The following is a 17,909-nucleotide window of genomic DNA, read 5'->3' on the forward strand; positions in this document are numbered from 1 at the left end:
GCAGCTCAATTCCTTGGAATCGTTTGCCTGCCTGCTTAACGATTCTGCTTATCGTTTCCACCTTCGTTACGCATGCGTGATGATGTCACGCATACGCTGCATTGTTTTGGTCCAAACGTAGCCAACATGGCGTTGAGGCAGAAACAATCTAAGAAGATGACACCAGGTCCACTGGAACACTGTCAAAGCTTCCATGTCTTCAAAAGGGTGGAATCCCTCCAATATACTCAAACATTTGTCCACAGCCTGTCATTCATTTAAGGAATGTCACGTATTTGATACGCTACTTAGCGACGCTTGTGAATGTAGCGGCAGAGTGAACGGCAGGCCCAGTTCTGGTTCCGGTGCGGACAAATGTCGTACCCAAATACAAGTTTCCGAAGGTAGGGGAAAGGAAATGAGGTGCACAACAACGGGAGACGAGCTGAGCCGAGTCGAACTGGTTCGACATAGTGGACATGTGGCATTAGAGGAAAAAGCGTCTTTAGTTTCACTTTCACTGCCCCCCCGAACCAGGCCCGGCGTCATCTGTCATTATTATTTGTTCATACTGTATATATTATATTTTCTGTGCAGATGGAAATATAAAATACAGTTAATATAAACACACACGTTTGTACTCTTTTATTTCCTCACCCAATGAGAATCGATATAAGAATCGATAAGGAATCGGATCAATAAGCAAAATCAATAATGGAATCGGAATCATTAAATTCTTAACGATTCCCATCCCTAGTTGTATGCCACACTGTATACATGTGTAGCACTAAAACACATGCCTTATCCATAGGTCTACACCAATTCAGTTCAATTCAGTTCAATTCAGCTTTATTTATAGAGCACATTTCATGCACAAGGCAGACTCAAAGTGCTTCACAACCTAAAAACATAATCCACCAGGACTGAAATCACCATGACCTATGAGATGCTGTAATGGATTCATTGCTCAGAACATTAACACACAGTAGTCTGGTTAAGACACAAGTCATATTTTCTTTCTGTTTTGTGCTTCTAGCAGGTGGTACTTTCAGAATCCTACTGTTTCCTCTTGAGGTCTTAAATACACCCTGTCACATTTCAGCTTCAATAGTGTGCAACACAGGATACAGTTCGCCTTCCTCAGTCCGACAACTCACATGTGAGCGGAATACATTTAGAAATTAGGCTCCAGGACCATCACTCCCTGCAGATTTTTACATGTAGCTGTTGGGGACAGATGACTAAGTATATTCCCCTTGGACACTACAGGTGGAAGCTGGGTGGTGGAGGGGGTTTAAAGCTCTGGCACTAACACTAGTACGTCAGAGAGAGAGCTGGGAGCCTGCAGCTTAAATAGATCGACCATTTGAAGGGTGTGGTTAGTGTGTGGAGAGAAAGCGTGTCAGTGGTAGAGCTTACCTTCCCTGACTGAACTTGCTCACAAAAATAGCTCCAGAAACACTATCAGGTACCGTCAACAAATCTTACAATACAGAATCTCCACTGTATTTTCCTTTGTAATAGCTTATTGACCTCTGCGACCCTTATGAGGACTAAGCAGTTCAGAAAATGGATGGATGGAATTAACATTTTACACTCACAGTCAATGAAAACTTTGAGACCATATTTTTCGACATAATTTTTATTTTGAAACCCTAAACTGGAATTTTTTCATATGAATCATTGTTTAGGATATTGGCATACAGAAACAAAAATCTAAAGTTTCAAGAATAATTTCAAAACAAAAAACTTAACAAAAGAAAATGGCACCTGCCAAACACAAAGTCACAATACCTGGCATGGCCTCCGTTTGCTTTGATGCAGGTGGTCTATCGTCAGCAGAGCCTGTGGTGCTGTGGTGTTCAACCAGGTTTCTGATTGTGGGTTAGGAACAGCCCATACATAGGCCTGGCTATATCACTGGAGCTCAAACCGGCCTCCACCATACCCAGTGCCCGGAGACGTTGTTCACGTGATAGATGTGGCATGATGCCGTTCACTGGACTAACAAAGGAGGCCTTTTTTGGGCCTTTATATAGGCCTTCAAAACCAAACCTCAAACTGTGCAGATACCCACTGAGTATTGCTCAATGTGTATTTGGTCCACTTCTGCAAAGAGACCGACCCATGGGCAATGAACCGTGACAACATGACGATTCATCATTATCTCAACTACCCCAGCACTAAGTCATCAACAAACCCACAATGAATAATTACAACCCCCCTACATGTAGAAATATGCAGACATTTCTACCTCAAAGTTTCTGTTGACTGTCAGTATACAATGCAAGCTTTTGTACTCTTGGAGGGTGCTGGAGAACCAAGGGAGAACCCACACAGACACTTGAGGAACATGTAGACACCCCAGCCAGCACTGGATTTTAGTCCAGGACCTCTTTGGTGTGAGCACCACTGTGCCACCCTACATGATTTCATCATACATCGGGGCAGCCGCAGCTCAGGATGTTGAGTGGGTCGTCCTATAACTGAAGGGTTGGCGGTTCCATTCCTGCTCTGTCCTAGTCATGTGCCATTGTGTCCTTGGGCAAGACACTTCGCCCACCTTGTCTCCAGTGTCACTCACACTGGTGTATGAATGCGTATGAATGTTTGGTGGTGGTCGGAGGGGCCGTTTGGTGCGAATTGGCAGCCACGCTTCTGTCAGCCTGCCCCAGGGCAGCTGTGGGTACAGGTGTAGTTTACCACCACCAGAGGGAGAATGTGAGAGTGAATGAATAATGGGTCAATAATGTAAATAAAGCGCTTTGAGTGCCTTGAATAGCGCTGTAGAAATGTAATCCATTATCATTATTACATTGTTTATTTTAATGAGAATGAGAAAAAAAATGGAGATTCTTTAGTGTACAACTAGAGGTGGTGCAAATACTAACCTACATACCAGTGGTACATGCTCCATAGTTTGAGAACCACAGACATAGTGTAGAACTTGAGAATAAGAAATAATGTGCTTTCTTTACCTTAAAGGAGTGATATTTTGCTTTTTTAAATGGAATTCTGCATTTTAAAACATTTCCCTGTGGTCTACATAAACTGTAAATGCTATGCTTGGGTCTGAATTCTTCATTAATTCAACTCCACAGGTCCATTTTCAACCCTATTTCTGAGTAATGACACCAGAAAGGTTGTTTTGAGCACTGGCCCTTTAAATGCAAATGAACCACTTCTAACCCCACCCCCTCCAGGTTGTTGACTGTGCTGCTCTGTCCCATTCAACCACTTGTGTTTGTTGATACAACCAACAACTGAACATTTTAGGTAATCTACTCAAATTTGGACATGTTTTCAGTATGGACTACAACTGCTGCTGCTGACAAACAATTATGGCGTATTCAGAGAAATGTTTGTCAAAACGCTTGATGTGCTTATATGTGCAAATGTCGTGATGTAACTAGTAATAAAATGCAAGAAATTAAGAAGGGATTGAAACAAACAAAAAAAAAGGAATTAAAACAGGTTGTAGAAATCCACTCGATTTTTGCCAGAGTGAATATAAAGATATCTTTGCAGCACCTGGAGGGTTCAAATTCAAACTTTTCAAACTGTTAGGGTCCAAATACACAAATAAATGTACCAAAGACTAATAAAAGTGGGTTTAGCAAAATATGACCCCTTTAAAATGAGGGAGGGGATCCTCTTCCATGGAGTCATCCATGTTTAGCAAGCACCTTTCACATGTTTAACCCTTTCATGCATTAATTATCAGAACCTTAATCAAGACTTTTTTTCCTGATTGTTTTTATTCCTGTTTAGGCATGAAAAAAAAAAAAAACAATGCAATTGATTTTTTATGAACCTATTTTTCATGTAGTTACAAAAATGTCCACTCTGGACCCCATGTGTTTAATTTTAGAAGCAAAGAAACATATATTTGCTGATATACTGTGAGAAAACTATGTGATAAAAATATTTTTAAAGTTGCTAATCTGATGTTTCTCACATTTTAACATACCTGCATGGAGATAATATGAAAAAAAAATCAAAACAAAACTGTTAATTACAGTCTAATAACACTTAGCAATTTTTTTTTTCTTTTTTTACACTCAAACATGTTAGTGCAGATCAGGTTTACCTAGAACAGTAAAGTTACAGTAATGGTATGAATGTCAGTGTGTGGGATGAGACGGATGAGATGTAAGCTTCCACTGTGTTGGCTGATATGGAACTAAAACAACAAACCCATGAATATACAAGAGAACACCTTTGAATAACTGTCCACTGGAGTGACCACCATGCATGAAAGGGTTAATGGTCACTATGGGTTCGGTGACCCACTTGGAAGGTGAAGGGTGGTCACTTGATGGACAGCGCAGTGGCTTAGTAGTTAGCACTTCTGCCTCAGAACAAGAAGGTTCAGGATTTGACTCTGAGTCAGATCTGAGCCTCTCTGTGTTCACTTTACCTGCTCTCTTTGCACCTCGCAGAATTCCGCTGCCAACAGGTACATGTAGGTAACTTCTCCTGTCAGTGCCTCTGCCCACACTGCTGTAGTTGGTTCCTGAGCGTCTTCAATGCCAGTTCACTGCTCCGAATGCTATGTTCTATTCTAATGCTAATGCTAGGTACGGTGTGTATATTTGGATGGGTAAAATGCAAGGACTGAATTTCCCTACAGAGATAATACAGCGCTTTAACCCTTTCATGCATGAATTATGAGAATCTTAGTCAATATTTTTTTTTCTTGAGTGATGTTTTTCCTCTTTAGGCATGAAAATAAACAATGCAATTGAAATTTTTTTTATGACCCTATTATTCATGAAGTTACAAAAATGTCCACTTAGCCGGACACTATGCTCTTATTTTTAAAACCCATCATCAGAGAGTGACATACTGTTTGAAAACTACGAAATAAGAACTTTTATTTATTTATTTATTTTAATTATTTTAAATTATACATTTACATAAATATTTACTTAGACATAAGGAACCACACGGACACAATACAAAAAAACAACAACAAAAAAACCCAAAAAAAACAAATCATACAACAAACCTACAAACCTATAAAAAACAAAAAAGAGAAAAAACAAACTAAAAACTCACAATAACAAAAAAACAACAACAAGATAAATGTAATACTATCAACTCCTCTTTACAATGCTCATTATAAGAACATTTTTAATGCCGCTAATGCTGTTTTCTCACATTTTGAACATACTCTAATACTAGTTCTTACTCCATTTGTGGAGATAATATGCAAAAAAATACCTTTTTGTTTAAGAAAACTGCTAATTACAGTCTACTAGCAATAAGCAATTGATTTACCCTAAAACATGTTATTGCAGAACAGGTTTATCACAAACAGCAAAATTACACTAATGATTGGAAAGTCAGTGTATGGGATGATGCATAAGCGTCTACAGCACAGGTGTCAAACATGTGGCCTGGGGGCCAAAACTGGCCCGCCAAAGGTTCTGTGGTGGAAAAATTTACTTTTTATATTTTATACTCTTTACTCTCTACATCTCCCACAGGCCTCTCACCCGTCTCCGTGCCACCCAAACTGGCTGATATCCCACCTGGTGTCTGGGCTACTGGTCCACATGATGTGGGTCTCGTCCGAAACTGCCCACCGGTCATCATTACCCCGCGATCTGATTACAGGCCATGTCAAAAACAGTCCGAGTTCTAAGCTTATTTGAATGTGGGAATTATAGTTCCATGTCCTGATTCACCGGTCAGGACCCCAATTTTTCCTGTGGAAAAAAGTGCGAACCCCTCCTGACCCAGACACATGGAGGTTTATTCAAGACCTACAGGCGGTAAACAAAGCCGTGGTTCCACGCATACCCACGGTCCCAAATCCACACACGATTTTATCACAAATTCCGCCGTCTGCATCTCACTTTTCTGTCATTGACCTTTCGAACGCGTTCACATCTGTTCCCGTGCATGCAGATAGCCAATATTGGTTCGCGTTTCAGTTCAGAAACAAAATGTACACATGGACGCGCATGTCTCAGGGGTATTGCGAGGCCCCAACCATTTACAATTCGATTTTGGCCGACTCGCTGTCCCACCTTGACCTCCCACCAGGTGTTGCTCCTTTACAGTATGTTGATGACCTTCTCCTTTGTTGTCCTTCTTCACAGGCTTGTGTCTTTTGTTTCACTTGAGGCAGCTGATGGACGACCTTGTCGGCCCAAACATTTCTTCCCCTGGTTTGCTAAGCTGACACATGGCGTAGATCATGTGTCTAAGGGAGGAATGTTAGATAAATGTTTTCCTGCAAAGCATGCAGACAGCTCTGCAGTGGCTAAGGCTTTGGTAACTGAAATTTTGTTTTGTTTTGTTGGGGGATCCCAAAGAGGATCTCATTAGACGATGGGTCCCACTTTGTGAACACAGCACTAACTGAGTTAGGGGAAATGCTAGGTTTTGACCTCAAAACACACTGTGCATACCATCCACAATCAGGGGGGGCTATTGAAAGGGAAAATAGCACCCTAAAATCAAAACTGGCTAAATGTTGTGAGGAAACAGGTTTAACTGGGTCAAGGCCCTACCTCTGGTTCTCATGCAAATGAGAATGAGACGTAGGAGTCGAAGTGGGCTGAGTCCTTTTGAGATTATGTTTGGGAGACCCCATATACAGGTCTCCAGGCCCCCCAACTAACCGGGTTGACATCATTGTTGGAGCATGACATGGTGTCTTAGTGTAGAAAACTCTCCTCTGAACTCTCTCAAGTACAGGTACTGGTGAAATCAGCACTACCGGTTCCTGCAGAGGGGCTGCTTCATCCGCTGCAGCCGGGGGATTGGATCCTGGTTCGGGACTTCAGACGAAAGCACTGGAAACAGCGCAGGTGGCGAGGCCCTTTCCAGGTGCTCCTGACGACGCACACAGTGGTCAAGGTTGCTGAACGTGCCATGTGGATCCACGCGATCCACTGTAAGCGGTTTCTGGGAGAACCGCCAACTGCTGCAGCCGAGGACGGGCCGGAGCATCGATCGACAGCGTAGACTGGACGACTGGACACTGGAGCTGGACACAGCTGTATCACGCACCTACACTCACAAGACTCACTGGTTGAAACCTAGCGGTGGTAACGACCCCAGTGACGTCTCATATACACTTATCCTTTGCCTGGTCACTGGCGAGTGACTGAAGACCCCCTGCCCCACACATACACTGATTCGACGACGATGGAGGTGATCAAAGGGTCAGCTGTCATCTGCATCACCCTCCTGTGCCTGTACATGTGGTACATGGACACATTCTATCAGGTATCTGATCCTTCACCACCGCATCACATTCCTGTTTGCGCCCTGGTCTGTCGGAGGACAGCTAGGGTCAGAGGAGCTTCGGGGACGTCACGGACGTGACCTCCACCTCATTGATCACCACGACTAGCGATAACACATGGTGGCGAGTGACACGTGATCTGACACGACGTGTCACTAATCAGTCATGCTATGTGTGTAGTTTGATGCCACACAGCTCACATGAAGATACTCTGTTCGCTCCTTATCCTCTCTCGATCAATCACACACTATTGACAATGATAAAATGGACAGTGGCCGTCTGTCACGGCGTACCCCTGGCTGGGGTTGAGACCCAACGTGACCTTCCTTCAGAAATCCAAGAAATTTCTCTAGAGACACTAATATTACTATGGTACAGAAAAATGTTGTTTTTCGGCTCAGAGATCTGTCTAATCTTTTTTTCACTCCACAGTTTTGCTTCCATTCCCCAGTCACAGAACACACACGGTATAATTTGAGACACACATCTGGGTGTAACATTACTCTCAAGGTAGCATGCGAAAAAAGGGCTGATAAATTTACTTTTCTCCAGTTATAGTCCTTTACAATCTCACGGCATTACTAGGTACACCATCCCCACTGACACATTATTTTATTTTATTTTATTTTATTTTATTTTTAATGTTACTACCACATATAATGCCACCGTAGCTCTAACTCCTTCTGATTATAGGTATGGCTGTCCTACAGATATGGTGTGGACGTGTGGTCAACACTCTTATTTGTATTTCCCAGCATGATGGGCAGGTACATGTCACCTCTCTTATTTGGTTCCAGCTACCTCCAAATTGACCATCAGCCCAGTTATGTCACCGCCTCACACCTGTGTAAAACGGGATCGGATTTCAGGTGGCCATAAGTTTGAAATCAGTATTATTCCCATGTACGGCCCTGATTGTTTAGCTTGGTACATAGAAGAACTTTCTGTGGAGCTAGAGAATCTCACTGCGTCTGTTGAACAGGGGTTTAATGACCAGTGAGATGAAAGCTCTCCGCACTGTCGCATTACAGAATAGGGCAGCTTTAGATCTCCTATTGGCTGAAAAGGGAGGTGTCTGTCATCTTATTGGCGACCAGTGTTGTACCTATGTACCTGATGTTTCCACAATCAGTTTGATCACCCTAGACGAGTCCTACATGAGGAAAACACTGCATACACTACAACAGGCTGGGATTTTTGGGGCTGGCTGCTGTCTGGGGGATGGAAGGCAATGTTGATGAAAATTATTGCTGTGATTTTTGGTGTGTTTGTATTACTCCTCGGATTATCCTGTTGCATCATTCCAATAATACGTTCAATGATTAGCAGTGTGATTGGTACTTTTAGTATGGTACAGCATGAACTGATTGATGATGATGATGATAATTATGATTTTGATGACTTAGATGATCTTGATGATGATTTGATGGTGTATGAAGAAAGCAACGTGTAATCCTGTCAAATGAACAAAAATTGTGAAGCTGGAAATTACTGTTCTGACTGATGTCCAAAAGCAGATAGATCATGGGTGGATGTTTATAGTATTTTTTTCATAGTATTTTGCTATTTGTCCTCCAATGTCAAACCTGATCTAAAAAGAAAAAAGACACAAAGTCTGGAAATTTGGCTACATATAATTTATCTGGAGAATATCTGGAGAAATATGGCTTAATTAGGTTGTCTTTGGGTTGATAATCATTTATAATCATTTATTGATACTCGTACGTAAATTTTATGTTTTTGCATGATTGATTCGGTTGAATAATCAAAAGGGAGGAAATGTGGTGGAAAAATTTACTTTTTATATTTTATACTCTTTATATTTTATACTGTTAGTACATCTTCTTTTAATGCTGAGTCATTATTCATTATGTGTGATGTTTACCACTCTGTAACACCCCCAACCCAGGAACGGAGTTCTTGCCTTGAGTTAAAACCCAAACACCTAAATGTCTGAATGTGTAGATAGAGAATGGCGCCTGCCCTCCAGATTGGATCCAAGCAAGGTTAGAGTGGAGAGGTCATCATGACCTCTTCACGGAGCAGAGAAGGAGTAGTATGGGGTGGTACGATGTACGTAAGGAATGACATCATAGTTTGAGGGGGTTGGATTTGGTTCTATATAATCTTTAGTTTTCTCTTGTTTAATCAGACTTCACTTACAGAGTTTCTCTGTGACTGACTTCTCAATAAATGCATTTATTTATTTTAACTCTAACTTTCTCTCCGCCTCTTTGTGTGTGGGTTATCAGTTGAACATTTCCATAACAGTTCCAATCTGGCCCGCGAGATGAATTTGCAAAGTGCAAAAATTACCCTGAAGATATTAACAGTCAAGGGCATCAGACTTGAAAATAAGAGCATAATAACTATAAATAATTACTCCAAATTTTCTTCTTTAATGTGAAAAAATAATAATAATATGACATTATTCCTATAAATAATGGCAACACCATTTTTTTCTCTTTGATTTATTGTAAAGAACATTAAATTCTGATATCCTTTAACAATAAAATGTCAATAAATGGAACAAATATGAACAACCTGAAATATCTAAAGAAAAAAAGTGCAATTTTAACACGTTTTGTGCCTTGGTAGATCTGATCTGTAATACACATGCATAAATCATAAGTTGAGGCAAAATATTGATAAAATTGTGCTTATTTTTCCTTCAGAAATTTCTTTCTTTCTTTCTTTTTTTTTTTTTTAGAGTATTCAGAGCTTTTTTTTGTTTTGGATAGTTTTTAAAATGTAAAACATTTCAGAATTTAAGTTATTTAAGTTATTTTTTGCACTGAAAAATTTGGAGTTGTTACTATTTATAGGTTTCTATGCTATTATTTTATTGGTTTGGCCGGCTTTAGATTGAATAGGGCTGAATGTGGCCCCTGAACTAAAATGAGTTTGACACCCCTGGTCTATAGTGTTGGCAGATATGGAACTAAAACAGCAAAACCCATGAATATACAAGAGAACAGCTGGAGAATAGCTGTCCACTGGAGTGACCACTGTGCATGAAAGGGTTAACCTTGTTTGCAAACATCAAGTCACTATTAGATACCACCAAGTCCCACAGAATGCACCTTTGATTTGTCACCCATTGGGACACCTCATTCATCATCTGAAACTTAAAACAATGAAGCTACTTTAGGGATGATTTATGGGGGTTTAAAGCTGTGATCAGACACAGCTGCAAATACCTAAAGTGCCTTGCAGGCAGCACTTTCTTACTCTAAATTATTCTACACTTCATATTTCTTACCAATTACCACTGATCAAAGCAGGAAGATGCAGTTGCAGGTGGTGGAGTGGCCATACAGTGCCTGTAAGGGTAAAATAATGTCAACAAAGGCCTTGTAGGGCTCTGGCTGTCTTTCATCTTGCTGAGACTAGAGATAGAAATAGAGAACATATGAGAGAGCATCATTATAAGTCCATCTACACTCTTTATCTAATCACTAATGGGTTTGGAGAGGGGTTTCAAAACCATCAACACTGCTGTTTCACAATGTTCCTCACAATATCCCCCTTACAGCAAGCCATTATGTAAACTAGAGCACAAAATATGCTGTCCCAGTCTATTCTTACTCCCTCTCTGTCTCTTTCATTTCGTACGCCACAGTCAAGATGACCTTTTTCTGCTGATGGATGCCAAAGTTGCAGTGATCTCTTGTGGACTGGAAGTGATTTTTAACATCTGATGTGACAGCCAGATTCGGCTTATTCATAAAATATCAAAAGCCTGTCAAGGTGACCCCCTCATATGGGAGAAAAACAATATTAATGTGCAGTCTATCATACAATAAGACAGAAAATAAAAGGATAATGACATTTAGCACAAGTAGCAGACTGTCTTGCTTTTCTTTGAGTTAAATGTCAATATTTCACATCTCTTCCTAAGAACACTACATTCCAGTCAGGTACAGCTTTTCTAGGATCTATATCATTATTCACCCAGTGGATAATGGCTGCTAGTGTGGGATCATGGGTAGCACCACGTGGAGAATGACCTTTTCAGCCATGTGTCACCTGCCCATGATGCTCAGGGTGGCCCTTTAAGCCTAGCATGGTTGAATGTCAATGCTCCGGTGAAACAACTAGAGCGCAGAAAATAAGGAAAGAGGATCTGGGTAAGGCACTGGACTTCACTTATGCACACGTGCAATTTTTAATTTTTTAATAAGTCAGAGTTGGCAAGTGATTAGTTTAACCCTTTCATGCATGAATTATGAAAACCTTAGTCAAGATTTTTTTCCTCAGTGTTTTTATTCCTCTTTAGGCATGAAAAAAAACAATGTGATTGAAATTTTTTAACCCTCCGGTATCCTGTCCGGCAAGTCCCTTGCTAAGCACTAAGTGTGCCTTCTTGGCACACTTGTGGAATAATATCAAAAAAAATTTCATACAGTTTGTTTTTAATTCTCTTACACTTTTTTTCTATTTCATCAACTTGAACCATAAATAAAAATACCAAATACCCAATAACTGTCACGTTTTTTTTAACCCTTTAAATGATGTGTTTGTAATGTAAACAAACCATTTTTTTTTGGATGCAAAACCCTTTTTCTTTTTTCAATATACTACAGAAAAAGTGGATCACATTTTATTTGATTCTTGAAGCCTGGCATATGTCAATGATTAACTCCAACACTGGTTAATTTACATTATTATTTTTGGCGTTAGGTCAAATGTTCAAAAATACTAGCATCTGTCACCGAGTGTGCGTAAAATGCACACCTATAAATCAAACTATTAAATATTATAGATTGATTTATTTTTTTGCTCTAATTTGATTTTATTTTAGTAACTCAAGGTCAGCCCTGATCATACATATCAAATGGAAGAAACAGTGCATTTTAGGCACACTTGGGAGATAGATGCTAGTCTTGTAATTTTCTTTTGTTTACAATGTGCACATTTTTGTTGGTGGCCAGAATTTTAAAGATCATGCAAAAATGAACAGCTTTTGAATTCTAACCTTATTTAAATTGTGAAAAAAAAATTATGACGTTTTTTTTTAAAACAGAGTACAAAGTGTGCCTAAAAGGCACACCCGGATACCTGATGGTTAATGAACCTATTTTTTATGGAGTTACAAAAATGTGCGCTCAGCTGGACACCATGCGTTTCATTTTTGAAGCAAAGAAACATGTATTTAAAATGCAATAACAGAAAGTGATAAACTGTGTGAAAACTATGAAATAAAAACTGTTTTTAATACAGTTAATCTAATGTTTGCTCACATTTGATAATACTCTAATACTAGTTGTTACTCACTTCATGGAGATAATACGCAAAAACAAAAAAAAACCTTTTTGTTTAAGAAAATGTTTAATTAAAATCTAATAACAACTAGCAATTGATATACACTCAACATGTTGCTGCAGATCAGATTTATACCACAACTGTAAGTGTTCTATCTGCACTCTTCTCATTTATTTTAATTGATTATTATTCATGTTTACTGATTATGTTTTAATTGTAATTGTGTGTTTTTAACCTGTCTCTTTTCCATTTTTGTAAGGCATGTGTATGAATTGTACTATACGAATAAATTTGCCTTATCAAGGACAGCAAAGTTACTGTAATGGTATGAACGTCAGTGTATGAGATGGTACATAAGTGTCCACTGTGCTGGCTGATATGGAAACTGAAACAACAAAACCCATGAATAAACAAGAGAACAGATGTAGAAAAACTGTCCACTGTAGTGACCAGTATGCATGAAAGGGTTAAAATTATATTCCAACAGTTCAACAACCACCTGCAGCACCAAATGAGAGAGCTGTTAAAAAACAACTCCACTACCCTTAAAATAAAAAAAACATGACATCAGTAAAATATGCAGAATCATGTTTACTGGATGAACCACACGAGGAAACATCAACTAGTGGTGAATTCAACTTTGTTTGGAAAGAAACAGGCCTCAGAGAAAAAAAAAAAAGGTGACATTTCACTTTAAAAAAAAAACTGGCACTTCATGAATTTAGAGAAGTTTCCACACATTGGAAAGCAGGTGCTAATCGAAACTCACAGATGCTCCTAGATTGCAGATTAAAGTCTTTGAAGGCAGAGGAGATGAAATTCATATTATTATTTTCACAACTTGGATATTTTTATTGTCTGTCTTTCAGGCATGATCATCACGCCTCAAAGATGATTAAAGCAGCCAGGCTAGGGCTCACTGAAGATCTGCAGGTGTTAAATCACAGGGAATCAGCTGTGGCCTAGAAGGCTGGAAAAGCAACATGTGAATGAAGTGTTGCTGGTTCAATTCCCTGGACCTATGTGCCCTTGAGCAGGACACTTTGCTCCCCGGCTGCCTAACTTGTCACTGCTGCTAGTGTGTGGTGTGTCCCAGCATGTTCTGCTAGTGATGGGTTAAAAGCAGAAGTGTGTGTTATATGTACTGACAAATAATAATTCTTCTTTTAAAATATTCATCTCAAACTAGTCATTGTTATAGATTCATTTTCCTCATAGAAGGTTTTAAGTCTGATGCCTGGAACTAAATTAAAACTCTAGAAAGTATCAAGCAAACAATTCTTCTGAACAAGCTTATGATTTGATAAAGTTATTACACCACAGTTTTATTCTCTGTTGACACGGCTTATCTCTTCATCTGAGTTTAGGATTCAGTTGATTTAGACTTTTACCCACCAGGCTTATGGACCATTGTCATTGTCATTATATTTTCTACTCCAGTGGGTCTCAAACTTTTATAGTGGAGTACCCCCTGATATATATATATTTTAAGCCGAGTACCCCCAACTCTCCCTTTAGTGTGTTTGAAAAAAATGAGACAAAATTTGTTCCTGTGCCAAAGGTGTTTGTTTGTATTTACAAAATTTTGTAAAGAAACAACACATATTTAACTTAAACATATTAAAAATAACAAATCTTTATAAGTAAATTTATGTGCAAAATATAAACTGAAAAGTATCCTCTTCCATTGGTAAGAAAAATAAATGAATCAGTCACTAATGAACAAATGAACCTTTCATCAACAAAAAATAATTACTTAATTACTCAAATAAACTCATCTTGAATAATATAAAATAGAAATATTCTTAAAATTATACCAAAGTGTGAACAAGATGACAAACAATAATAATATAGAAAATAAAAATATTGAAATAAAATAAGGTCAAGAGTCAATGTTATTATATGTACACTGTAATACCGGATAAATTGAGTTTACTTAAAGAATTTGAGTAAACCGGTTACCTTAAAAAATTTAAGTAATGAGTAATGAAAACCTGAGTGTATTAAACTTAAATGCTTGATTTGAATGGAAATGCTATTTTAAGTACAACACACTAAATGCCAAGTTACTTTAACTTAAAATTTATTTTAATGTCAATTGCTTCAGATAATCACTAACTTAACATCATCAGTGCATTGGCCTCATTCTGAGTTGACTTCAGTTATAATCTTTGTAATATAAATTGCTTTATGAAATTATTCAATTTAATATATTACAGTATATATGGAAGTTACATAGGAAGATAGCTTGGTAAAAGTTCCCTGGACAGACCATGCTACTACTTTAACCAGGCATAAAGTCTATCATTATGTAAAACCTGTCCCAGATGAACAGTAAAGCGATAGTTCTTCCTATGGTTCTCACTCACGGTGCAGCTCTACAAAACTACAAAAACAAACATAAAAAGGCCAATAAACACTGACATACACACATTAAGTCCAAATTAACACCAACACCAACAACCTCGCTGAACCCCTGCACAGAAAAGGAACACATTTTCAACAACATGCCCAATACCCACAATGCAATGCGGAGATAAGTGGAGTTGTCATGACTAAAACTTAGTGATTTAAATCCATTCAACTTAAACTTTTTCATACTTTCGACAATGTCTACAAATGAGTAGAATATACTTAACATTTTATAGTAATGTAATAAAACTTAAATCATTTAAGTACATTATAATTAAAGCATTTTAGTAAATACAAAGTCCGGGCTCACAGTGTATGAGCATTAATTCTCTTTTTTTTTTGTATTTTTTTTAATCAGTTCATAAATTTAATGTATTTTTCCAAAACAATTTCAAGTACCCCCTGGGCTTGTTCCAAGTACCCCTGGGGGTACACGTACCCCCATTTGAGAAAGACTGTTCTACTCAACTTACTCACCATAATAAAACTTTGCCATTGTGCATTTCTTCAAATCATGTGTGATATAAATGTGATATAACACATACACTTCTTTTTTGGGTTGTAGTTCATTAAGCAGGATGGAGACTGTACTTTGCACCCAAATGTAGATGTACAGGGGTTGGACAAAATAATGGAAATACCTTAAAAAATCAACAAAATATAATTTAATATGGTGTAGGTCCGCCTTTAGCGGCAATTACAGCCTCAATTCTCCGAGGTATTGATTCATACAACTTGTGAATTGTTTCCAAAGGAATTTTAAGCCATTCTTCAGTTAGAATACCCTCCAACTCTTTTGGAGACGATGGTGGTGGAAATCGGCATCTTACTTGAATCTCTAAAACTGACCATAAATGCTCAATAATGTTGAGGTCTGGGGACTGTGCCGGCCATACGAGATGCTCAACTTCATTAGAATGTTTCTCATGCCATTCTTTAACAATTCTAGCTGTATGGATTGGGGCATTATCATCTTGAGGTGAAAGTGTCTCCATTATTTTGTCCAACCCCTGTAGATTTTTAGGTGAATACAATTAATCGACTTTGGTTAGGGTTGTGAAAAAGACATCTGGGTTACTTCTGTATTAATCGAATCCCTTGGAGCTGTGTCATGAATTGTTTCTGACGTTCCCAGAATGATCAGAGCCATAATCAGGTGGTTATCAACTTGTGTTAACCAAGGTTTCACATAAAATGGGTATGGCGTAGGTATCAAATAAGCAGTCAGAAGCACATTATCAGAAGAGAATACATGAATTAAAAAAAATATATATATAATACAAGCCAAAAACAACACAGCTGCTAAAATTTTCAGGCAAGGTGAGGTTTTAAAACTTCCCAGGACCTCCAAAGGCACGCAACAAAACTAAAATGGATAGCATATGATAGCAAATTTATACTATCTAAAACTGACCAAAACTATAAATACTTGGCAACTAAGGGAGTTACAGCTTGGTGTGTTCTGGAAAATAATGGCAGGCTGGAGAGGTTCCAAACTTTGGCACAAAAATATCAATTTGAGAAACACGATTTTTTCCGTTATCTTCAAATGAGAGATGATTATAAAGGGGAAACACAGGTGGGACCCTCCACGGAAGAGAGCGATGTGGTTCAAATCATGACTAAAGCATATAAAGATAGTAATATTAGGATAATCTCAGCATTATATAAAGCCTTAATAAGACTTGATAAGCAAACAATTTACTATGTAAAAGTAAAATGGGAAAGAGAATTTGACATAGAAATTGATAATAGAGATTGGCTAAACATGCGGAAATGACATCATACAACTACTAGCTCTCGAACATGCAGGGAATTCGTCTGGAAAAACCTTATAAGATTTTTTATTACACCCAAGTTTAAAAGTAAACAGTTACAGAGACATCAGGAATGTTGGAGAGAATGCATGGAGATGGATGTTGACCATTCTCACGTTTTATGGAAATGTTCAAAACTTTCAGAATATTGGGAAATGATCTACAATGTCCTATGTCAAGTATTAGGATACACAATTCCAAAGGAACCTGAAATTCTTTATTTGTGCAACTTTGGTGATGGCATGTTGAGACGCATTATGTAATAAATTCCCATTATGTAATAAAAGTTCAAAATGTAATAAGAATGTCACGTCATCTTGTAATAAAGCCGCATTATGTAATAAAATGATGCATTTTGTAATGAACTATGTCAACGCATTATATAGTAAATTTTTTCACATTATGTAGTAAGTTATTACAATTTGAGAAATTTATTACAAAATGCATTTGACAGATTTTTACGTCCAAAAAAAAATTTAATAACATAGTTCATTATGTAATAACAATCCAAATTAATATAATTTCAGAGCAGTTTAGAAGAAATTAGTCACAGGAGCTACAGGTAATGTAATCAGAACTTTAACCACACAGTTTAAAGATTAATTTAGCATATTACATTTTCCTGAAAATAAAAATGTGTCAAGTGCATTTTGTAATACATTTCTCAAATTGTAATAACTTATTACATAATGCGAAAAAATTTACTACATAATGCATTGAGGTAGTTTATTACAAAATGCGTCAGTTTATTACATAATGCGGCTTTATTACAAGATGACGTGACATTCTTATTACATTTTGAACTTTTATTACATGATGGGAATTTATTACATAATGCGGCTCAACATGGCACTGTATGTGAATACGATAAATATTTGGTAAAGGTGATGTTGATAGCTGCAAAAAAAATGTATAACAAGGAAATGGGGGAAGATGAACGTACCATCAAAGGATCAATGGATAATTATGACTGAGGGAATATTTCTAATGGAAAAACTAACACACAGATTGAGACTACAAGAACCACAAATGAACAAAAAGTGGAAAAAATGGACATTATATAAGCAAAATAATTGGCTAGACTGCAATACCCAGACATCTTCATGTTGTTGTGTTTTCATTTTGTTGTTATTCTTTTAAAATTAATAAAATATAAGTTACAAAAAAAAAAA

This window comes from Sphaeramia orbicularis, chromosome 12 (genome assembly GCF_902148855.1).
Source record: "Sphaeramia orbicularis chromosome 12, fSphaOr1.1, whole genome shotgun sequence".
NCBI classification, from domain to species: Eukaryota; Metazoa; Chordata; class Actinopteri; order Kurtiformes; family Apogonidae; genus Sphaeramia; species Sphaeramia orbicularis.